The sequence below is a fragment of the Balaenoptera acutorostrata genome, chromosome 18 (genome assembly GCF_949987535.1).
Source record: "Balaenoptera acutorostrata chromosome 18, mBalAcu1.1, whole genome shotgun sequence".
NCBI lineage: Eukaryota > Metazoa > Chordata > Mammalia > Artiodactyla > Balaenopteridae > Balaenoptera > Balaenoptera acutorostrata.
Genome location: NC_080081.1, coordinates 58200313 through 58225259, shown reverse-complemented (window position 1 = coordinate 58225259; position 24947 = coordinate 58200313). Strand labels below are relative to the sequence as shown.

Genomic DNA, 24947 nt, shown 5'->3' with positions numbered 1-24947 from the left:
CTGAGCCCGGCGGCCTGTGGGACTTTAGCAAATGCCAAAGCGCTCGCCGCGGGCGCCGAGATGCCTGGCCTTAATGTAAAGAGGCTGGTGAAACCTCGTTAGCGAGAAGAGCAGGCTGCTGGCGAAGTCACGACGTGCTGCAAATGGCCTCAGCGAGCCTGGGCTCTGGAATCTGGGCGTCGGGACAATTGATCTCTGTAATCAAGACCCCGGGGGTCTCGGCCTTCTGTTTCCTGTCTCATTCCTGACTGTTCCAGGGGCGGGGACAGATGGGGAACAAGGGGAGGCAGAGAGCAGGGACTGTTTTCCTACCAGAAACACATTTGCAGTCGTCCTAGAAGGAGAAATTCATTAACAGTGGGGTTCGAGGAAAGAATGACAACTTGGTTCTCACATTTGGATGTGATCCGTTCACTTCGCTTTTTAGGCTGCCACCACCATCTCTCACGTGCTTTGTCGCCATCGTTCTGACTGCTTTCCTGCTCCAAGATTTGCCCATTCCTGTCGGGCCCACCGTAGCTCAGAGTGACTGCTGCTAAATGCTCGGGACATGCCGCTACATTAAACTCAAGGGATTTCCCATTACCCTCAGATGCAGGCCTAACACTGAACTTGGCATTCACGGCCATGAGGCTCTGGCCTCTGATTACTGCCCCAGCCCCGTCTCTAGACACCTTCCACTCCCTTTCCTCAGTTAAGGGTTTGTGAGATGAATACGTGGATCAATGAGTTAATTCTAGAATTATCAGCAATATTATCAGAATAGAAGAAGTCCTCCATAATCTGACGATGGATTCTCAGTAATCGCCTCAGATGGGAAGTCAGCTCCGCCCTGGAGTCCAGGAAACCTTAAAGGCTAGTTGTTGCTGCTGATTTTACTGTGTAATCTATCACAGGTTGCTTCCAGTCTCTGTTCCTTTATTCATAATTTAGAGCTGGTGAGTAATATTTCCAGTTCTCTTATATTTTTACCTTTTCAGGATACTTCAAAGGTAAATCTAATAGTACATGGAGAAACACTTTACAAATTCAAAGTATTACTGCTATATGCCCCTTACATCAAGGTGTACACCTTAAAAATGGGCCATGTAGAATCTGCACTTTATATACAATATGTCATATCTAAGGTTTATTTTTATATCTGACGTAGATTTAAAGCACCTCACAGATTCCTTTCCCTATGGCTGGATCTGAGGAGCCCACCTGACTTGTAAGCCTTGCCCACTTCTGTTCACCAGTTATTGTATGTTTTAGCAGAAGGGCCTAGAGAGAAGGTGAGATAGAAGATGTTAACTAGAGAGTCCTGGCTGGATGAACTAAAAATGGCTCTTTCTTAAGGAAACCTTAAAAAGTAGTTCTTTTTTTGTGCCACGTACAGTGTTGCCCGCAAAGGAATTGGAATAGCATGTAAAATAGAACGTGGGGTCATGGGCTGCTGTAGGTCCCTGATCACACCATGCTCTTAATCACCTCATTTTCTCTGCCTTCAATGCCCTTTCCCAATCTGGGGTGCCTCTCTTCTTTCCTTCCCCCAACCTCCCAACGTACATGTACTTTTCATTTCACTAACTCTTGGAAAATACTATACATATTGAAGAGTGAAGAAATGAAAGGATGATGGATGGATTGATGTTTGGGCACCATGGACATAAGGTCAGAAGATCTGGGTTCTCGTTTGGGTCGGCACAATGGCCTTGTAAAGTAAGTAGAGCAGCAATTAATTGTCCCATTTTACAAATCATAAAATTGAAATTCAGAAAGTTAAGTGACTTGGTTGAAGACATATTGTTACAAAGTGACAGAACTGGCCCTTAACTCTTAGGATATTTTTCTTCCCACAACATCATAATTCTTGAAGTCAAGAAAGACTGAATTTCCATGTTGTAGGCTGAGAAGAAGCCATCTTTAGAGAAAAGGACATTTATATGCCTGTCTCCTTCGCCACCTCCTCCTCCCCTAAGCAAAGGATTTCAAGGCAAGCCAGTACTCAGCCTAATTTTAAAGACCGGTCTGGAAAGTGATGACTGTCAGGAACACGGTAGGGAAGAACTAGACATCATGGGATTTCAGCCCTTTTTTTTAACAGACTTTTAATGGGAGACTCAGTACAGTTCTCTGCTTATGAAAGGAGCCTGTTTCCATGGTACGGGAGGGACTGAGGGAGGAAGGAGAGAAACAGTAGAGCATGTTTTCTCAGAATCATTTCTTCAGATACAGTGAACAATTCAAAGGGCCAGGGCAATTCACTGATGAGTGTGGCAATGGGTGAGCCCTGAGAAGTATTGATAGAACAGTTCTTTAGGTCTTACCCAAGTGACATGATCAATGAGAAACTTGGGCATAAAAACGCTTTACTGAGCTTGTGAGACTGCCCTATTTCATTTGCTCTGGCTCACATCTCTCCATATAGTCTGAAGCTAGACTTCCTGGGTTTTAAACCCCGGCTCTACCACTAGCTAACTCTGTAATCATGAGTATGATTCTTAACCTCTTTGTCTATTCTCATCTGTAAAATGGGGATAATAATAATTAACACCTCCCTTGTAGGTTGTTGTGAGAATTAAATGAATTAGTTTATGCTCATACCTTTAGGTCAGTGTCTGGCACATTATAAATGCTACTGTCTATCATCATTACAGCTGCCTCTTGATAATTGAAGTAGGGCACATACATTAAGACAGTTATTTTCAAATGGGTCACAAAAGGGAGGAAAGAAAAAAGGAAAGAGTGACTAGATCAACTGGGGCTCTTTTACACTTTCTGGCCCCCTTCTCCATCTCCCATCCCCAACCTTCTGGAAATTCAGACTCATCTGGTCTGGGGTAAGACATAGTCATTGTATTTTGAAAAGGCAGCTCTAAAATGCTTTCTTTCATCCTACCCCTCAACCTAACTCCCCAACAGAATCTCAACTTTAAGGGACTTCTCTAGAGGGTAAAAGGTATTTTTACTTCATGAGGATTACAGCATAGTATAAGCTTGGGCAGGGCATGTATGCATTATTATTATTAAGTCCATCCAAACTTAATTGGATTGAAACCAGCCTAATTTAGGATTCAAACATTTTTTGCATTATGGATAAGCTGATGAGCCTTCCTCAGACTTACAGATGATATTGATATGATGATACTCTTTCTGTAGACACCAAGCCCTAATAATTTAAAGCTGGATCATACAGTATTGTGTCCATTATACTGCAACTGACTTTTTTCACTTAATAACCTATATGGACATACTTCCAAGTTCATGCATATAGATCTAACTCATTCTTTTTCATAGCTGTATAATATTCCATTATATATATATTTTTTCATGCTTTCTTCAACCATTTCCTATTGCAGGAAATGCAGATTGTCTGTACCCTAGATTTTTACTACTGAGCAGCAAACACCCTTGCGCATAAATCCGTACATACTAGGGCATTTTTTTCTTTCCTCTTAGGATGGGGTCACAAAAGTGCAATGTTTGGATCACAAAGTATGTATATTTGTAATTCTAGACGATATTGCCAACAAGATTGAAACACTTCACCACTGCCCCTCCCACGAGCTTCTTCAGAGCCTAGTATGTGTAGTGTGGGAAGGGGTCAGGCTGACCTAGAATACCTTCACGTAGATGCAGCTGTGAGTACAAGACTATGATTCATGGTTTGTGAAGTATTTTGGATTTGATGGTTCAGCTAAAATCTCATTAGATAACATGCCACCTGCCCTTTTCAGAATATAACTGTCCATGATATGGCTAAACATACTACCCACCCTTGCTTAGCCACAAGCATCAATCCGCCTTCCATCCCTGCTTCTGGTTTTGTATGGTCCCTGCTTGAGGGAGAGAGGGAGTGGGCCGGAGAAGATGCAAACAAAGTACAGGGGCAGGTAAAAGGAATCGTGGGAGTGGAAACCCACATAAGCTCAACGCAGAGACCACAGGAGAGGTGTCAGGCGACAGGATAGAATCTGTTTCCTTATTTTCATGCTCTCTCTTTCTGCTCAGAAACATTTTCCATGGAATAGCTGCTGACTTCTATAGCACCCTCCTATAATCTCCTGCAAATCCAGTGGACTCTGTGTTGTCACACTTCATCAGCTGTGTTATAATTCCCGATAACTGGACACAGTTGATGTCCTATCCCTGAAAAGCTGGCTCCAAATAAATGGCTTCAGAGGGCTTAATGATAAATCAGAAGCATTTTGAATGGATTCTGAAAGTATTCTAAGTCAGGACAAATCCTCCCTAGAATCCAATTTGGCTGCTTCATTACCAGTTCTATCTCCTGCATGCAGAAAGATGATAAACAACATTGTAAAGATGTAGATGAGATTGGCTTTTGTGACCTAATGTTTCTGATGAAGAGAGAAGTACGTGTTGTTAAAACGGAAAAAATGCGCACAACCCACTGGCAACAGATTATTACAAGCTTCATTTTGAACAGGAATCATTTGTGATTTTATTACCTCGGAGACAAAGACCTGGCTGCTTCTGCATTTTATAGTGGTTTAATTAACCTTTGTGCACAGAGCTGATACACCTACTGAAACTAAAAGGCACTTAAAAAATTGAAAGTTGCCAGCTCTTTCTTACAGACCCAGACCAAGATTCTGCAGGGATAGATAAAGGAGTGATGAGGGCAAACATTTCCAGGCCAGGCTCTGGGGGGGTGACTTCCAGCAAATAACTTCTCTGTGTCTCAGTTTCTTCATTTGGAAAATAGGCTAACGGTAGTTTGTACCTCATTTTTAAGTGGCACTAAAAAGAACCAACAAATAACCAAATGTGAGAGGGTGTATGGGCAAAGAGTGAAAGTTTATTTAGGAAATCTAGTCTCAGAAAAATCATTAAGAACTGTTGGAGTTTGGCTCTCATTTTTGGTCAGTAATTTCCATGTAAGGTGTTAGGATTGACAGTATATTCCATATGTTGTTTCTGTTCGTGGCCTTTGGAGTTAGACCTGGGTTTAAATCCTTGCTCTGCCACTTAGCAGCTGTGTGACCTCACTTTCTTCATTTACCTTATGGGGAATAAATGTCACAGAGTGCATAACCAATACGTTATAAGGATGCAGTGCCTGGCAGCAGCTCTGATTATTATTATGCTCTAACTATTGGCTGCCATGTATTGAACCTTGTATTAGTTTCCTATTGCTGCTGTAACAAACTAACACAACTTTGATGGCTTAAAAACAACAGAAGTTTATTCTTTCACAGTTCTGGAGGCCAGAAATCTGAAATCAAGGTGTCAGCGGGGTCACACTCCCTGCACAGGCTCCAGAGGAGAATCAGTTCTTTGCCTTTTCTAGCTTCTGGTGACTGCCAGCATTCCTGGTGTTCCTTGGTTTGTGGCTGCAACACTCTAATCTCTGCCTCTATCTTCACGTCACCTCCTCCTCTGTGTGTGTCTAATCTCTTGAAAAGGCACTTTTGGTGGTATTGAGAACCCACCCAGATAATTCAGGGTAATCTCATCTCAAACTCCTTAATTTAGTCACATCTGTTAAAACTACCATATAAAATAACATTCACAGGTTCTAAGGATTAGGACTGGTATCTTTGGGGGCACCACGCAGCCCATTATAATCCCTTACCATGTGTCAGGCTACCCTGGTTTTCTAGGGATGTTTCTCATTTCTAGTTGAGGAAAAGAGGAAATCGAAAGTAAAGTAACCACAACTTTTTTAACCAGAATGCTGAGAGAAATAGGGGCTTCAGTTTGTCAGTTGAAAACAAAGTAAACGTTTTGTTTCTGTGTTACTGGGTCATCATTTCTAACATAAACAATGATCCTACACAGGTGACGTAGCTTAGAGGTGGAGACCCTAGATCCTGGACGCAGATGGCCTGTATATTAGGTGTAGCTTTGGGAAATTATGCCTCAGTTTCCTTATCTATAAAATGAGTACAGTTAGAGTACCCACCTCAAGGGGGTACTTGTGAGGACTGAAAGGAGCCCAGCTCACAGTAAATATTATGTAAGTGTTAGCTGTTATCATGTATTTCTGTGCATGCAGAGAGAGAAAAGATTTGGGACCAGGTAGAACACTTGCTACATTTCTAAGATTAGAAATTGCTTTTTTTCTTCCAATTTCATTACTTGCATCTGAGGGCATTATGCAGAGAACATTTTGGTTAATTAAGAATCAGTTATCAGGACCCTTGTTAATTGAGATTTCCTATGTAATTATGCACACTGAGTATGTGCACTAGATGTATGAAAGGGCAGATCCAACTTTGTGGGTGCTGAAACTTATAGAACATGGGGGCCCTCTTGATGAAAAGGAACACAAAACCATAGATGCAAAATTAGGTACAAAAGTGAATATTTATTTACAATGAGAAGAGAAAGCACAACAAATCACTGGTTTGAGCTGGTCACAGAAGGTAAATGGAATGCAGATTCCAGGGCCTGTGCATATGGCCACGGTCTGGGTGGTTAAGAGAAGCAGTTCCAGAAGTGGTCTCGGCACAGCGGACAACTTGATTAACAGCCTTCTCCCGGACAGGAGCTAATAAAGTTAAATCCATTAACAAAGGAGATTTATTATATGTAAACTAAAGGCAATTTATTTTCCTTCTTTAAGACTTCACAGAAAAAATTTACATATATGTCTGAACCAACATTCCAATTTGGAATTAGGAAATTTAGTCCTGTGTTTCCATTTATTCTTAGTCTTCATCTAGAAAAGGATTCTACTTCAGATTCTAGGTTTTATCTGGATGGAGAAGGAAGCCTGGAAATGTGGGCCTGGGGCATGCCAAAGTGACAGTACCATCTCAAGCAACAGACATTGTTTTGATGTTCTTCTTCTCTCTTATTTCTTGAATGCTTGAGTTTTCAGGTGCTGTGTGGCTGGGAGAGAAAGCATGTATTGAAGAATATGTGTGATGAGGGACTTCCCTGGTGGCTCAGTTGTTAAGACTCCATGCTTCCGATGCAGGGGGCCTGGGTTCAGTCCCTGGTCCAGGAACTAGATCCCACATGCATGCCGCAACTAAGAGTTTGCATGCCACAACTAAGGAGCCGGCAAGCCACAACTAAGGAACCCACCTGCTGTGACTAAGAGCTGATGCAACCAAATAAATAAATATATATATATATATATATTTTAAAAAGAATATGTGTTATGAGTCCTGGCCTGCTGGGCTTCTCAATATTGTCTGGGCAACTTTGGAAGGGCTAAGGGTATTCTGGAAAGTATTGCCCTGCACCGGGAACCACTAGAAGAGAGACAAAGTCTGTTTATATCTCTGTCCCAGTTCTTTTTCTGTCTTCCTTACCTATCCCCACCTCCCCCTATTCCAGAATCCTACACAGATACCAAGTAAAGAAATCACTCAATAATTGGAATCTCTGAGATACTCAAAAGCATGAACAGATAACGGTGACAGAATTTTGGGTATTATGACAGGAAATGGAAAGCTCAATGTGGGGAGCTGTGTGATGAGAGCCTTCCAGGCACTTGCCAAATGACTCAAATGCCATGCGCACTCAAACGCCCACTCTTCTTACTCACAGGCCATTGCTGCTCTTGGAGATAAGCTGACCCCTGTATTGGGCAGTGCAGTTGGGCCAGCTCTGCCAGGCCCAGTGACAGTGACATGCCCACATCAGCCTGTCCACACCTCCTCCTCAGCCAGAAGCCACAGGACACGGAGGAGTGTTGCAGATTCCAGCGTTACGTTCTAATGCTTCCTGAAGTCCAGGGTCCAGAACTAATGCTTCCTGAAGTCCAGGGTTCATCTGCATGCCTCAGGGATGAGCAGAAAGGTAAGAACAAAACTGGCATCAGCTCCTTGATGACAAATGAGACTTGATTCTGCTGAGTGACTCAGGGTTCCATCTTGTTAACCAATATGTGTAGTAGCCAATTATTCAAATATTCATTCAACAAACACTTCTTAACACATGCCAGGTGCTTGACAGGTAAAAGATACAAAGAAAAATTTCACAAGTATAATTATGAAAACATATGAGTATACCAGAAATAATATAGTGTAATGGGATAATTGCTCTAATAGAAGATAAATAGAACTTTAAGGAAACCAAGAAATAAGAATGATTAATTGTGTGTGTGTGTGTGTGTGTGTGTGTGTGTGTGTGTGTGTAGGAGGTTGTCATCCAAACCAGAGAAATGTGGGGGGGGGTTTCATATGTAAGCCAAGTATCCAAGTGTCTCCTGCCAATACAGCCCTTTCCCCAGTAGGAACTAGCTTCTTTCCTGCCTTCCTATCAGGTTCACCTACTTCTAGTGTATTTTGAGTGAAAGGGAGTCATCTCACGTCCCTTCACGAGGTGGCGTGGCCCATGCTCCAGCCTTCTCTCCGCCGTAGCCCGTTCTTAACGGCCACTCACAGCTCCTGCAGTTGCTGACCTATCCCTCCTTCCCCTCACACTGGATAGCATCTCTGTTCATCCCCAAAGCTCCCCTCAATCAAAGCTGTTGTGTGTAACAGATTTACAGAGTGGCTGGAGGTTATGGAAGGGGTCACAAGATAATGAAGAAGAGAAACTATTTAAAACAGGAAATAAAAATGCCACTGTTCTGTAAAATGCTGTAGCCATTCTTGCCCCAAGAAATTTTTCATGGCCCTCATTGAGCCTCAAGGCCTGCTACCTTCTGTCATGTCTCCAGAGACCACTGCTTGATCTTGGAGTCTCAGACCCTATGATGTCCCTTTGCTTCCCTGAGGAAACTCAGATTTCTGGTTACTTTATTAAGCAGAAGTTTGGTGCTTCTCTGTCCCAGCCTCTCTAGGTCAGACCAGGTCACTCTCTAGGTCACTTTCATGAATCAAGGCCACACCCTGATGTCTTTTCCTTTGAGAAGCTTCTCCCCAGACACAGAACAGCAGCAGTTATTTTTGTTGTTGTTGTTGTTAAAGCATTTTGTTTTCATGCCCTTGAACATGAGAGGTGGAATAAAATGAAATCTTGTAGACCTGAGTCTCCGATGGAGTCCCCTTATCCAAGGAGGTGGGACAGAGATGGTGGCTAGGGGAGGCAGGTCCCAGAGAGGGATGGCCACTTGGGTTGAAGTTCTGCATATCTGTCAGGGGTGTGTCCTGGACAGATTCCTTGAATCCTTCTACTCTTAAGCACTATGGATTTGATGTTTTCTCTTGTATTTCAAACTTGTGATTTGAAGCCACGAAAGGATCAAAAAGTTGCTGTACTGACAGCAGCCTCCAGCTTTGGCGTGAATGGCAGCACAGGTATAGGCTTGTTCTTCCCACACTGACTTTATCTGTTTGCCAACTCAACCTGGCCAGGTAACCTGCTCACAATTCCTCAGGTAACACAAAATGAGAATTAATGAAGAGAAAAAAGGAAAACCTGCTTTGGTTTCAATGACCTAAGCAATGTAAAACAATTTTTAAAAATTAGATCATCCAGGAGGTAGGTCTTCTTGAATGGCTTCTAGGAATTTATTTTTCTCCTGCTCTGAGGGATCATTCTAGTTCATTCCAAGGGCTATGAATTGGCTCCAGCAACTGCTGCCAGTCGGGTTCCAGAGTCATGCTTAAGCATCCACCCCTTCGCTTTCATTGTGCCCTGGTGGCAGATCTTTGTGAAGCTTTACTGCTTTGTCCCCCGGCACTTGGCAGGGAGAGGCTCTCCTCTGAGGCAACACTGGGGTCAGGCACAGTGGTCCACTGGCAGCCTTCCTGGCAAGTGTTACCACCGTCACTCAAGGCCAGGGATCACACTGGGTTGGATGCGTGAGCAAGAATGTTTATGGTAGTACTTAGCATCTGGGCTGTTGTTTGCCATCCGGGACAGAAAGATGAAGCAGAGCAGCCCTGAGGAGAATAGGGGGCGCACATCCACGGAGACTCAGGATGTATCGAACACAGCCTCCAAGGGAAAGGGGACAGGGAAATACTGGGAGCAAGAATGTTGTTGCTTATGAGCTTTAAGAATCCAGAGGTAATTCCATGGTGAAGAAGTGAGTGCAAAGAAAGAAGCCGAAATTAGCCAGAGGCAATGAACCCAGAGACTGATAGGCAGCATTGTCCAACTCAAAGCTAGCAGCCCTGCCTCCAGTCCTCACTGACCTCCCCCTTTCCTGAGCTCCTATCATATGCTCCATCTTTATTACGTTTTGACATTTATACCATACTCTGTCTTATGTTGTTTCCCAACTGTGGTTTCATGTATATGCATTATCTCTTCCCAACTTGAATATAAAGTCCTGGAGGGCAAGACCATACTTGACAACTGTCAAAAGGTATGAATGAAATTAATTTTTAAAACTTGTGTATTTACTATAAGAGAGAAAATACAATTGAGTCATATTGTGCATGGAAGTAAATTAAATAATAATTACTATAAAGAAGCACACCAGTGCTATTAAAAAGTGTTCTCTACCTAACTTCCTGGTACAAAAATTATTTTTAAGGTTTTTAATAATAAAAAAAGTTAAACATAGTCTAAAGTAGAATAAACAGTTTTATCCCCATATAATCATCACCCAGAGTCCAGAATTTTCAAATTTTCACTACTGTTGTTTCATTAATTCCCTTTTTTACCCATAGTAATTAAAAAATTTTAATCACAAATCCCAGATATGTTACTTACCTCTATATACTTAAGAATGCATCTCTAAAAAATTTGGACATTTCCTTTCATAACCATGTGCATTCATTAACCTGATTAACGTCAAATTAAAATTAACAATAATGCCTGGATATCATCTAAACTTCCCTGATTTTTTCAAAGAGCAAGAACATCGTTTAAAAGAAGGCCTGTTTGGTTTGCTGAAAGGATCCAAAAATGAGACCCATATATATGCTGTCTACAAGACACCCACTTCAGACTTAGGGACACATTCAGACTGAAAGTGAGGATATGGAAAAAGATATTCCATGCAAATGGAAATCAAAAGAAAGCTGGAGTAGCAATACTCATATCAGATAAAATAGACTTTAAAATAAAGAATGTTACAAGAGACAAGAAGGACACTACATAATGATCAGGGGATCAATCCAAGAAGAAGATATAACAATTATAAATATGTATGCACCCAACATAGGAACACCTCAATACATAAGGCAACTGCTAACAGCTATAATAGAGGAAATCGACAGTAACACAATAATAGAGGGGGACTTTAACACCTCACTTACACCAATGGACAGATCATCCAAAATGAAAATAAATAAGAAAACAAAAGCTTTAAATGACACAATACACCAGAGAGATTTAATTGATATTTATAGGACATTCCATCCAAAAACAGCAGATTACACTTTCTTCTCGAGTGCACACAGAACATTCCCCAGGATAGATCACATCTCGGGTCACAAATCAAGGCTCAGTAAATTTAAGAAAATTGAAATCATATCAAGCATCTTTTCTGACCACAATGCTATGAGATTAGAAATGAATTACAGGGAAAAAAACGTAAAAAACACAAACACATGGAGGCTAAACAATACGTTACTAAATAACCAAGAGATCACTGAAGAAATCAAAGAGGAAATCAAAAAATACCTAGAGACAAATGACAACGAAAACACGATAATCCAAAACCTATGGGATGCAGCAAAGCAGTTCTAAGAGGGAAGTTTAGAGCTATACAAGCCTACCTCAAGAAACAAGAAAAATCTCAAATAAACAATCTAACCTTACACCTAAAGGAACTAGAGAAAGAAGAACAAACAAAACCCAAAGTTAGCAGAAGGAAAGAAATCATAAAGATCAGAGCAGAAATGAATGAAATAGAAACAAAGAAAACAATAGCAAAGATCAATAAAACTAAAAGCTGGTTCTTTGAGAAGATAAACAAAATTGATAAACTGCTAACCAGGCTCATCAAGAAAAAGAGGGAGAGGACTCAAATTAATAAAATTAGAAATGAAAAAGGAGAAGTTACAATGGACACTGCAGAAATACAAAGCGTTTTAAGAGACTACTACAAGCAACTCTATGCCAATAAAGTGGACAACCTGGAAGAAATGGACAAATTCTTAGAAAGGTATAACCTTCCAAGACTGAACCAGGAAGAAATAGAAAATATGAACAGACCAATCACAAGCAATGAAATTGGAACTGTGATTAAAAATCTTCCAACAAACAAAAGTCCAGGACCAGATGGCTTCACAGGTGAATTCTATCAAACATTTACAGAAGAGCTAACACCCATCCTTCTCAAACTCTTCCAAAAAATTGCAGAGGAAGGAACACTCCCAATTTCATTCTATGATGCCACCATCACCCTGATACCAAAACCAGACAAAGATACTACAAAAAAAGAAAATTGTGGACGAATATCACTGATGAACATAGATGAACAAATCCTCAACAAAATACCAGCAAACAGAATCCAACAACGCATTAAAAGGATCATACACCATGATCAAGTGGGATTTATCCCAGGGATGCAAGGATTCTTCAATATACACAAATCAATCAATGTGATATACCATATTAACAAATTGAAGAATAAAAACCATGTGATCATCTCGATAGATGCAGAAAAAGCTTCTGACAAAATTCAACACCCATTTATGATAAAAACTCTCCAGAAAGTGGGCATAGCGGGAACCTACCTCAACATAATAAAGGCCATATACAACAAACCCACAGCAAACATCATTCTCAATGCTGAAAAACTGAAAGCATATCCTCTAAGAGCAGGAACAAGACAAGGATGTCCACTCTCACCACTATTATTCAACATAATTTTGGAAGTCCTAGCCACAGCAATCAGAGAAGGAAAAGAAATAAAAGGAATACAAATTGGAAAAGAAGAAGTAAAGCTCTCACTGTTTGCAGATGACATGATACTATACATAAAGAATCCTAAAAATGCCACCAGAAAGCTACTAGGGCTAATCAATGAATTTGGTAAAGTTGCAGGCTACAAAATTAATGCACAGAAATCTCTTACGTTCCTATACACTAATGATGAAAAATCTGAAAGAGAAATTAAGGAAACACTCCCATTTACCATTGCAACAAAATGAATAAAATACCTAGGAATAAACCTACCTAGGGAGACAAAAGACGTGTATGCAGAAAACTATAAGACATTGATGAAAGAAATTAAAGATGATACCAACAGATGGAGAGATATACCATGTTTTTGGACTGGAAGAATCAACATTGTGAAAATGACTATACTACCCAAAGCAATCTACAGATTCAATGCAATCCGTATCGAACTACCACTGGCATTTTTCACAGAACTAGAACAAAAAATTTCACAATTTGTATGGAAACACAAAAGACCCCAAATAACCAAAGCAATCTTGAGAAAGAAAAACGGAGCTGGAGGAATCATGGTCCCTGACTTCAGACTATACTACAAAGCTACAGTAATCAAGACAGTATGGTACTGGCACAAAAACAGAAATATAGATCAATGCAACAAGAGAGAAATCCCAGAGGTAAACCCACACACCCATGGTCAACTAATGTATGACAAAGGAGGCAAGGATATACAATGGAGAAAAGACAGTCTCTTCAATAAGTGGTGCTGGGAAAACTGGACAGCTACATGTAAAAGAATGAAATTAGAACAGTTCCTAACACCATACACAAAAATAAACTCATAATGGATTTGAGACCTAAATGTAAGACCGGACACTATAAGACTCTTAGAGGAAAACATAGGAAGAACACTCTTGACATCAATCACAGCAAGATCTTTTTTGATCCACCTCCTAGAGTAATGGAAATAAAAACAAAAATAAACAAATGGCACCTAATGAAACTTCAGAGCTTTTGCACAGCAAAGGAAACCATAAACAAGACGAAAAGACAACCCTCGGAATGGGAGAAAATATTTGCAAACGAATCAGTGGACAAAGGATTGATCTCCAAAATATATAAACAGCTCATGCAGCTCAATATTAAAGAAACAAACAACCCAATCCAAAAATGGGCAGAAGACCTAAATAGACGTTTCTCCAAAGAAGACATACAGATGGCCAAAAAGCACATGAAAAGCTGCTCAACATCACTAATTATTAGAGAAATGCAAATCAAAACTACAATGAGGTATCACCTCACACCAGTTAGAATGGGCATCATCAGAAAATCTACAAACAACAAATGCTGGAGAGGGCATGGAGAAAAGGGAACCCTTTTGCACTGTTGGTGGGAATGTAAATTGATACAGCCACTGTGGAGAACAGTATGGAGGTTCCTTAAAAAACTAAAAATAGAATTACCATATGATCCAGCAATCCCACTACTGGGCATAAACCCAGAGAAAACCATAATTCAGAAAGACACATGCACCCCAATGTTCATTACAGCACTATTTACAATAGCCAGGTCATGGAAGCAACCTAAATGCCCATCAACAGACGAATGGATAAAGAAGATGTGGTACATATATACAATGGAATATTACTCAGCCATAAAAAGGAACGAAATTGGGTCATTTGTAGAAACGTGGATGGATCTAGAGACTGTCATACAGAGTGAAGTAAGTCAGAAAGAGAAAAACAAATATCGTATATTAACACATATTTGTGGAACCTAGAAAAATGGTACAGATGAACTGGTTTGCAGGGCAGAAATTGAGACACAGGTGTAGAGAACAAACGTATGGACACCAAGCAGGGAAAGCAGAGGGGGGGTGGGGTTGGGGGTGTGATGAATTGGGTGATTGGGATTGACATGTACACACTGATGTGTATAAAATTGATGACTAATAAGAACCTGCTGTATAAAAAAAAATACATATATATAGATAATAAAAAAAAAGGAAAGTAGGTAGTGGGAAAATAAAGGACTTTAAAGAAAAAAAAAAAAGCCTGTTTCTCAACCTGTCACAGGGAGTCATTCTGGAAATTGACAAGAGAAGGCAAGGATTAAATTCAAGGTCAATTCTTGTCTGGTTGTACTAGCAAAGTCTGAGAATCACAGTCACAAACTTGAAGTTGGCTATTCTCTGACAGAGAGGACTGGCCTGGAATCCAGCTTTCTGAAGAGAGGCCAGTGGGTTCTAGACAGCTAATGCTGTTTTGAGGTGTGTATGTGGGTGTCCAGATAAGGGCCATCCTTGAGGCATTGAAGTGAGAATAGATTTCAGGGGATTGTGATGGAATTCAGGGGAGCTATGAATTTAGATGGAAAAAGGGGATACATCTTAAGTTTTTATTATCCTTTAATGGAAATTTAAAATTCCTTTTAACTATAAATATAGGCTCCAAACCACAGAAGTATTAGTATCTGTGGCTTTGTCACCAATAGAAGTAAAAATATTTTAATATCACATTAGAGTTGTCCCAGATATCTTCAAACATTGTGAATACTTATGATTACTTTGAAATTATGTTGTTTCCCCACCTCTAGATCTTGTTATATGTCAATAAGGAAGCAAATACATTACTATATCACAAATCTGTTTTGTTTTGTTTTACTATTTGGATAACTGTATTTTTTATATACTTGATTTCCTTTGTAGTCCTATGTATTTTATTTTACACATTTTAAAGTACTATTCTGAGAAAGAGTCCATAGACTTCACCACACAGCCAAAGGAATCCATGGCACAGAGAGAAGGAGCCCCTGGGAATAGCCTGTTTGGAGACATAAAGAAAGCTGAGATGCTGTGAGTGATGTTAGGGGAAAAAAGAGAATTACCCCTTGACTAGTTCGTCATATTTTTGAACTGCGAACACGATAGCTGGAGATGACAAATCAGCCCATATAAGGAGCCTGGAAATCACTGCAAGAGCCATATGAAGGCCCATCTCCAAAGCGAAGTTTCTCCTAATGCTGGCATATGAGTCACAAGCTTTGGCCAGCTCTTCTGAAAAGACGCTCAAAGTCCTCTACAGGCAGAATACTATAAAAGTCTAAGGTATTAATAGAATTCCTCCCACCTCAGGGCTGTGGTTCTTCCCACGAGATCTTTGCAGCGACATCTTGGGCACCTGCCAGGCTGACTGTTTGGGGGACGGGGGAACTGCTGGAGACAGCTCTCAGCTCAGTCTGAAGTTGATATTGACTCACTATCATGAATAGGACGAGAGGGAGGTGAAGTGGTTTGCCTAAACTCCCTTTTCTGGAACATAGGAGCCATGCCACTTGCCATTTACCTCACAGAGTTTTAAGTTGATCAGCACAGTATATATGTTAAATCCTAGGAGTGTCACATTATCATATCATGAAAAAGTTACCAAGCTTTGCTAAAAACAGAGGGTAAAAATAACCAGCTGTTGCTGGGATCACATAGACTCGTATTCTTTACCTGCAAATTCATCAATCTTGTTTGCTTCTCACTGGCTAATGACTTATTAGCCTTATGCAGTGATTTGCATATAACTGCCTTATACAGTAACCATACCTTTAAATTTTCCAAGCAAGGAAAACGATCTTTCACAGTTATTTTTGCTTCCTACAACCACAACAATTTATCAGCCCTTGAATTTCACATTCACATTTGGTGTGGCTTTTGGCAGGAGTATGTTAACAACAATCAAACATTAAAAATGGCTGGCAACCATTCACATTAGCTCCAAACTGGAAGTGACCCAAATGTCCATCAATAAGAGAATGAATTAAGTTATTTGTGGTAGATTTCTACAAGGACATACTATACAGCATTAAGAATGAATGAGGTATTGCTACTGGCAACAACCTGGATCAATCTCATGAAAATAAGGTTGAGAGAAAGAAGCCAGAGAGAAGAGAGTGCACGCTGAATGATTCCACTTACACAGAGTTCACAAACAGCCAAAGCGAGCCTGAGGCATTAGAAGTCAGAGCAGTGGTGGTCTGTGGATGGCGAGCAGTGACTAGAAGACATGAAGGGGTCCCTGGGGTACTAGTACGAAGTCTGTTTATTGACTTGGGTGCTGCCTACTTGGGTGTATTCATTTTGTGAAAACTTTTTGAGCTGTACACTAATAATTTGTTCACTTTTCTGTGTATATGTTATACTTCAACAAAAATTCAGAATTTAAAAAACACCATGAAGACAGGATCCCAACATGTTTTCTTTTTAATACACCCTCCGCCAGAATACATTTCTTCTTAGAGAATTGGCGATATTTTAAAATAGTGTTAAGAAATCTGAAATTCTTAATTGGGGTTTCTGGGAATATGCAGATCACCAGAAAATAAGCTATCCTGCCAGCCCCGCAACCCCCAGTTAGGTAATAATTCTTTTTATTGACATATTTGTTCATCTTAAATGACAGATATCACAAAGCCAACTGTGATCTGTTCTAAAGCCTTGTTAAAGTGACCTTAAGTAAAGTGAGCAATGGTTAGGAGAGCCTTACCAGGAGCTTCTCCCCAGGAGGCAGGGCGGTGGTGACAAGGGCACCCAGCCAAGCCGATGCAAGAGCGGCTGGAATCTGTTCTTGCTCTGGTGTGGTGCATGCAGCAGGAAGAAGGGGAAACTTCTTCTAATTGGCCAGCCCAGAGAGTGCATTTTTTCCTGATTGGTGGATCCAAACGGGTACTGTTTTAGAGAAAGGACTAGCCGAGATGCAGCCCTGCTTCTGTCCCCCATGGGGTCCCTTCTTCTGCTCGTCACTGTTGATGTAGATCACGGTCCCTCCCTCCTCCAGTTGCCTACCTTCTTTTTTCCCTGTTTTTACGTAGGAAGCCTTTAAGAACCCTCTTCTTTCTTTCATGTCTCCCTTTCATTCCGCCTCAACTCCAGAGGAGAGCTTAACCCCAAGTCACCATGTTTCACTGTTTGCTCTGTAGGGATTAAAGGTGAGAGCCCTGTCTATGAAACATTGAAACCCAGTTCATCGCCCAACGCTTGGTGTCTAGGAGGAATTTACTAAACACTTGTTCAAAGAAGGAACTGCAGATTCTTGGCATTTCTTTTGGCCCTTTTGCATTTTTGTCTTGCCTTTATTCTGGGGTATTTGTTCTCGTGTCAGTGGGGTACAGTGGAAAACGAGCAGGTATCAGAGTTAGACAGATCTGGTGCCAGAATCCTGCTAATCACTTGTCGCTTGTTGAACCGTGGACAAGTTATTTACTTCCAGGTTCAGTTTCCTCAATTGTAGAATAAGGATGGTACTATCTTCCTTGCAAGGATCTGAGGAAGATCATATAAACAAAATGTGTGTAGCTCCTAGAACAATGTTTGCACATAGCATTGCACATTCATTCATTTCCTCAATCATGCACTTGATAAACATTTGATAAGCTTGGAAGAGATGCCAGAAACCAGGCTAGTTGTAGTGACATGAAAAATAGGGTTCCCATTCTCATTGTGTGCAGAATCTTATGGGGGTTGTATTTGTAATCAATAAATGCAAAATAAATATTAAAACATTAAAAGATTTATGAACTAAAAAAATCAAAAACCTAGACAAAGTGGAAAAATATTAGATGCCAAAATTGGCATTAGATACAGGGAACTTGAATAGACCAATAAGTTTTAAAGAGATTACGTTGCAATTAACAACCTCCACTCTCAGAAAATTGTAGGCTTAAATGGTTTTTCAGGTGAGTTTTACCAAACTCTTGAGGAACAATAAGTTTCCAGGTTACTCCAGAAGGGACAAACACAAAGCTGCCAAGCTCATTTCATATTGGTATAATCAGATGAACACAGTATATTAAAAAGAAAACTCTATCCTCTTTTTAAAAATATTTTAAAAGATGAAAAATCTTTTAAAATGCTAGCTAATTGATTCTAACAGTATGTTTTAAAATAATACAGCTTGATTAATGAATGGTTCATCATTAGGATACTGTCAATATAATTTAGAACATTAATAGATTAATTTTTTTTAATCTCATAATAATTTTAATTGATGCAGAAGAAGTATTTGACAAGTTCCTTACTTATTTATGATTAAAAACTCTTAGTAAGCTAAGAGTAGAAAAGGATTTCTTTAATTCCCTTAAATGAATGATGGTTATATTCCAAAACTCTCAGTAAATATTATACTTATTGGAGAAACTTTAAGTGCATTCCCATTAAGAATGGAAACACATATTCTTACGGTCAGAAACCACTGTATATTACAACCAATACTATAATATTGGAAATCCTGGTCAAGACTGAAGGAAAGAAAGAGAAATAAGAGGCTTGGAAAGAAAGAAACAAACTATTGGTTTTGGCAGGATGATATACTTATTTACTCCAAAATCAACAGGTAAATTATAAGAACGTGGTGGATGTATAATCAAATTATAAGCGCATTTCTAAGAGCAAACAACTAAAAAAGCAAGATACTATTCACATAGCAACAACAACTAAAAATTGTCTGGTAATTAACTTAACCAAGAATACATAAGGCCTCCTGGAGAAAACTTAAACATTGTAATAAAGGACATAGAAAAAAACCTGAGTGATTAAGAGACATACCGTGTTCTCGGATGAGAAGACTTAATATTGTAAAGATATCAACTCTCCCCACAATTATCTCGTAAATACAATGTAATTCCACTAAAATTGTAGCTAGATCTTTGAGATCCACAATAAATGTATTTTAAAATGTGTCTGATGTTGAGGCAGTATAGGACCTCTTAAGCAAAAACTTCAAAAAAAATATGGTATAAAATTGATTATTGAATACATCAAAGTTACACATGGTTAAAGTTAGAAACATGGGTGAAGAGCCTTTAAAATGTTTCAAATGGACAAAGGATTCCCATCTAGAATGTAGAAGAACAAAAATCAAACAAGAAATCAAATCAAATCAACAAGAAATCACGTCATACAAATCAACAACAAAAAAGACAGTAACTTCAATAGAAAAATGGGCAAAGGATATCAGCAGGCAATTTACAGAAAATAAATTCAAAAAGCTAACAAGTCATAAGTAACTCGCTGACTTAACATAACAGTGAGATATAATTTTATACTTATTTGACTGGAAAAAATTAGAAAGCTGCATTATGCCCTGTGTTGGCTGGATATGGGGTAAGTCCTGCTGGTGGGAGTAAGGATGGGCACAGTCATTGGGAAGCACAATCTGTACTGTTCAGGAAGTGAGTAAATCTGTGTCATATAAAATGGCAAGACTAAAAGGATGGTAAGGAAATGAGAGGAGTAGAGAAAACAACAAGGCTTCTGGCTTAATCATTGACTGCGTAGATTCAGGTGACAGTGCCCAGGATAGAGAATGAAGAAAGAGGAGGAGCTTCTTTGAGGATAAAGATGATGTTTTCCATTTTGGACCTTTTAAGAATTATGAACTTATGGGGCACCCTGATGGAATTAGTTGGTACTCAATTAATATTAACTTCTCCCCCATCAAATAAATTTCCTTTTTCTTCTGTGTTTAGGAAAGATTGAATCTTAATTTGCAATTTTCTTTAACTTAAATTCTGTTAGTTTTTGTATTTGAAGGACCAATATTTCTATTAACCGCTTCTCAATAATAAAAGAATGAATAGATAATACTGACTTTTTAGATCATCAAAACTTTTAAGCTATAGTTAGGAACTAAGTGAGAAGATATCCCTGCTTTTTCCAAGTCACCAAATGTCGACATTCTTGGGCATATTTTTTAAAGTGAGGTAAGGAATGCTTAAGAGACATCATTCCATAAACCTCATGGGAACCACAAACCAAACATCCACAACAGATACAGACACAAAAAAGAAAAAAGCAACCCAAACACATCACTAAAGGCAGACATCAAATCACAAGAGAAGAAAACAGAAGAGGAAGGGAAGAAAAAAGACCTTCAAAAACAAATCCAAAACAGCTAACAAAATGGTAATAAGAACATTCATATCTATACTTATTTTAAATGTAAATGGATTAAATGCTCCAAGCAGAAGACATAGACTGGCTGAGTGGATACAAAAACAAGACCCATATATATGCTATCTACAAGAGACCCACTTCACATCTAGGGACACACACAAACAGAAAGTGAGGGGATGGAAAAAGGTATTCCATGCAAATGGAAATCAAAAGAAAGCTGGAGTAACAATACTCATATCAGACAAAATAGACTTTAAAATAAAGAACGTTACAAGAGACAAAGGTGGACACTACATAATGATCAAGCAATCAATCCAAGAAAAGAGATATAACAATTGTATATATGCACCCAACATAGGAGCACCTCAATGTATAAGGTAAACACTAACAGCCATAAAAGGAGAAATCGACAGTAATACAATAATAGTGGGGGACTTTAATACAGTAAGTCCCCTACATACAAACGAGTTCCGTTCTGAGAGCATGTTCATAAGTCCAATTTGTTCGTAAGTCCAACAAAGTTAGCCTAGGTACCCAACTAACACAATTGACTATGTAGTACCATGCTGTAATAAGTTTATAATACTTTTTACACAAATAATACATAAAAAACAAACAAACAAAAAATAAAGAAAACATTTTTAATCTTACAGTACAGTATCTTGAAAAGTACAGTTGTACAGTGCAACAGCTGGCATACAGGGGCTGGCATCAAGTGAACAGGCAAGAGGAGGTGGGAGATGGTAGAGCTGAAGGATCATCAGCAATAGGAGAGAGACGGAGGGCAAGCTGCAATTTCACTCATGCCTGATGTTGATGGCACAGGTACTGGTTCCTTGCTGGATTCAATTCTATCTACCCTCTTGAAAAAAATGATCCAGTAATATCTGGGTAGTAGCTCTTTTCTTCTCATCATAGATGACATGGTAGCACTGGATTGCATTCTGAATGGCTGCTGCAACCTTCATGTACCATTCTACATTCAGGTCCTGTGCCCCAAAACCTAACAGTGCCTCCTTAAATAAAGAAAATCCCCTTGCCATTTCCTGTGTCATGAATCTCTTTGGTTCTTCAGTTACTTCTTCCTCTTGTCTCTCTTTGTCCTTTCTCTGGCCCTTCAATTCTGTCAGGTCTTCATTAGTAAGCCCCTCGTGTTGCACAGCAAGGAGTTCAATGAAGTCATCCTCTTGCAGATCTAGCTCCAGCTTCTTGCTGAGGGTCACCAAGTTGCCGAATACCTCTTTGGACTCCTCATCCACCTTCTCAAATCCATGAAAATCGTGAACAAACTTTGGGCAAAGGTTCTTCCAAACCCCATTCATGGTGATGGCCATAACCTCATGCCAAGCAAACTCAATGTTTTTTATGGCCTTGTAGATGTTATAGTCCTTCCCAAATTGTTGCAAGGGTTGTTCCTGATTAGTCAGTTGCCTTTACTGCCTGACAAAAAGTGTGACATAAATAATATTTCTTGAAAGCCGCTATAACTCCCTGGTCCATAGGTTGGATGAGTGATGTAGTATTCGGTGGAAGATGCACTACTTTGACATTGGGATGAAAGTTGTCCATGAATGGAGGGTGGTCTGGAGCACTGTCAAGCAGCAAAAGAACATTGAATGGGATGTCCATCTCCAAGCAATATTTCTGTACCTCTGGGATAAAGTGGTGGAAAACCAGTCCTGGAAAATGGCCTGTGTAACCCAGGCTTTGGGGTTACTCTTCCACACAACAAGAGGGGAGCCCTTAGCTATGTTATTAAGAGCTCTTGGGTTCTGTGAATGATAGACTAAGAGAGGCTTCAGCTTCATGTAGCCAGAAGCATTGCCACCAAACAACAGAGTTAGCCTATCCTTTTCTGCTTTATGGCCTGGCATCAACTTTTCCTCCTTATTGATGTAACTTTGGTCTGGCATCCTCTTCCAGTACAGTCCTGTCTCATCCACATTAAAAACCTGCTCAGGTAAATACGTGCCTTCATCAATAATTTCTCAAAGTGCTTCAGGAGATTCCCGGGCAGCTACCATATCTGCCTCGCCACTTACTTTTACATTGTGAAGGCTGGCTCTAGCCTTGAACCAATGAAACCAGCCATGTCTGGCATTAAAAGATGCATCCTCTGATTCTTTGTCATGTTTCTTCTTCATGTTTCATCTTCATAAGGACTTTTAGCTTTCTCTTGAATCAGCGTTAAGCTGAGTGGGACTCAACGCTGATGCTGATACTTCATCTACACACTGAGAAGTTTCTCCATTTCCTCCATCCCTTTTCCATGCTTCTTCAATATTATTGTCAACATCAGCAGCACAGAGACTTCACATGTTCCATGATCTTGTCTTGTTCTTTAGAATTGTGCTGATGGTTGAACAGTTCATGTTATAAGAACAAGCAACATCTACCATCTTTTCTTCTCATTCCACTCTCAATTATTTTCACTTTTGTTTCCATCATTATTGCTTGCTGCTTCTTAGCAGTACCAGCTACATCACCACTGATTTTATGCTTGCTTCTGGACATCCTGGGCTTGAAATAAAGATATTGTACTCTATACAGTACTGTACAGTAAAGTGCACAAAAGCACAACCACTTGTAGAGGATGCATGCACATGACAATGTACACCAGACACATGAACTAACTTACATGATTGGACATGTGAACACACATTTGCGTCTTTGAAAGTTCGCAACTTGAAGGTTCGTATGTAGGGGACTTACTGTATCCCACTCTCATAAATGGACAGATCATCCAGACAGAAAATCAATAAGGAAACATAGGCCTTAAGTGACACATTAGACCAGATGGACTTAATTGATATTTACAGAACATTCCATCCAAAAACAGCCAAATGCACTTTCTTCTCAAGTGCACATGGAACACTCTCCAGGATAGATCACATCTTAGGCCACGAATCAAGCCTCAGTAAATTTGAGAAAATTGAAATCATACCAAGCATCTTTTCTGACCACAACGCTATGGGATTAGAAATCAATTACAGGAAAAAAACTGCAAAAAAAAAAAAAATACATGGAGACTAAACAATATGTTACTAAACAACCAATGGGTTACTGAAGAAATCAAAGAGGAAATTAAAAAATATGTAGAGACAAATGACAACAAAAACATGACAGTCCAAGAGACATCATTTCAAACTGGAAGGTCATGTATTTTGGTGCCAGAAAACCTGAATTTGAATACCAGCTCTACCGCTAGCAAGCTATGCAATTTTGAGCAAGATGCTACCTTTCAATAAGTGGAATAATAATAATTACTTTTCAGGAGTGTTATTAGGATTAAATAAAATCATATAGGTTAAGCTTTGGACACAGTAGATGTATCATAAAGGCTGTCTATTATTATCATTATTATTATTATCATATCACCGTAGACCCTTACCTTCCATTCTTCTTTTATTAATTCTACACAGAGTAGTCTATATCAGCACTGTCCAATAAGAGTATAATGCAAGTCACATTTGTTACTTAAAATGTTTAGTAGCCATGTTAAGAAAATAAAAAGAAACAGGCTAAATGGATTTTTTTTTTAATTTTTTTTATTTATTATTTATTATTTTTTATTTTTTTGGCTGTGTTGGGTCTTCGTTTCTGTGCGAGGGCTTTCTCCAGTTGCGGCGAGTGGGGGCCACTCTTCATCGCGGTGCGCGGGCCTCTCACTATCGCGGCCTCTCTCGTTGCGGAGCACAGGCTCCAGACGCGCAGGCTCAGCAGTTGTGGCTCACGGGCCCAGTCGCTCCACGGCCTGTGGGATCCTCCCAGACCAGGGCTCGAACCCGTGTCCCCTGCATTGGCAGGCAGATTCTCAACCACTGCACCACCAGGGAAGCCCTAAATGGATTTTAATAATAGACTTTATTTAACCCAATATATACAAAATATAATTTCAACATGTGAGCAATATAAAAGTTATTAACAAGATATTTATATCTTTTTATTGTTTCAAAATACAGTATATTTTATACTTAGAACACATCTCAATTCAGATGAGCCACATCAAGTGCTTACTAACAACAAGTAAGCACTAGTGGCTGTGGCATTGAATAGCACAGGTCTAGATACAATGTTTTAAATCCTGCATTATTTAAACATTCTTTTTAAAATCAACAAGTTCCTCTCTATCATTCTCAGATGATAAGAGTTTGTCTAAGAAACAACACAGCATTTTTTTCCCCACCTCAGTCATTAGAAATGGAGGTTTCTTTGGAACAGTCTTTAGGCCTTTAGTGCTTCTGGAAAGAAGGTCTTTGCAAATGCTCCCTCCTTTTCCCTCCAATCTCTGGAGCCAGGC

The 24947-nt window shown here is 39.6% G+C and overlaps 1 long non-coding RNA gene across 1 annotated transcript in view; it reads left to right on the top strand.

The window, feature by feature from the left end:
• LOC130705626 (uncharacterized) overlaps positions 1 to 24947 on the top strand; it is a 37429-nt gene continuing 12482 nt past the window's right edge. The window contains exons 1-2 of the long non-coding RNA XR_009005949.1: positions 1 to 938; positions 7510 to 7761. This is a non-coding gene — a long non-coding RNA (uncharacterized LOC130705626). The remainder of the gene's footprint in view (positions 939 to 7509; positions 7762 to 24947) is intronic.